Consider the following 1,164-nt stretch of genomic DNA (forward strand, 5'->3'; position numbering starts at 1 on the left):
TATCATTCTGATGCTCCCCCTCAACATTTTCAACCATTCTCCCATTCTCCCCCTTGAAACAATGCTCCCCCTCAACCAGTATTCGAATCCAAGTTTTCCCCTTCCACTGGATTATTATGCATACTTTCGCCAACTTCTGGAGAATTCATTGATGAAATCCTATCACCAATATTTTGAGTGGGTTCGGAGTCATCAATATGCTTTGACAATTCAGATTGTTGGTTATCATTTGCACGAACTTCAACATCCGCAGCCCTGTCAGGAATACCAAAAATTAAATCATAATCAAAATCAGATGAACTCACAATTTCAGAGTCATTTGTTGATTCATTAATAATCGACTTTTGTTCGAATTGTTTTTCAACTTGTTTGACATAATAGTCATCAAAAGTAAGATTAAATGTCTCTTCGACTTTTCGTGTACGCTTGTTCAAAACTCTGTATGCCACCGAGTTGTGTGAATATCCCAAAAAGATTCCTTCGTCAGCCTTTGCTTGAAATTTCGAAAGATTATCCTTGAGATTCATGATAACCACCTACATCCAAATACATGAAAGAATTTAACATTTGGTTTTCGGTTATTGATAATTTTGTACGGAGTGATATTAAAACGTCGATGAATAAAAGAACAATTATGAGTAAAACATGTTGTTGACACCGCTTCGGCCCATAGATACTGAGGAAGATCCGAATATGTTAACATCGTCCTTGCTGCTTCACAAAGTGATCTATTTCTTCGTTCAACTACACCATTTTGTTGTGGGGTATATGGAGACGAAAAGTTATGCGAAATTCCTTTCTCAACTAAGTACGAATCCAGCATATTGTTTTTGAACTCAGAGCCATTATCACTTTTGATTCTTCTAACATTCTTTTTCAAACTCATCTCAATTTTCTTGATAAAATCAATCATTGTTTGAGCGACTTCAGATTTTAACCTGAGAAAATACACCCAAGTGAATTGAGAAAAATCATCAACAATAACCAAAATGTACCGTTTCTTGTTGACAGTTTCAACAGTTGATGGTCCACAAAGGTCAATATGAAGAAGTTCCAATGGTTCCACAATTTTCGAATCTATCACAATTGGATGACCTTTCCTATGTTGTTTCCCTTGTTCACAAACTGCACATAAGGTATCATTGTCAAATTTTAAAACCGGTA

This window comes from Lactuca virosa, chromosome 4 (assembly GCF_052849685.1).
Source record: "Lactuca virosa cultivar CGN04683 chromosome 4, Lactuca_virosa_CGN04683_v6, whole genome shotgun sequence".
Taxonomy (NCBI): domain Eukaryota; kingdom Viridiplantae; phylum Streptophyta; class Magnoliopsida; order Asterales; family Asteraceae; genus Lactuca; species Lactuca virosa.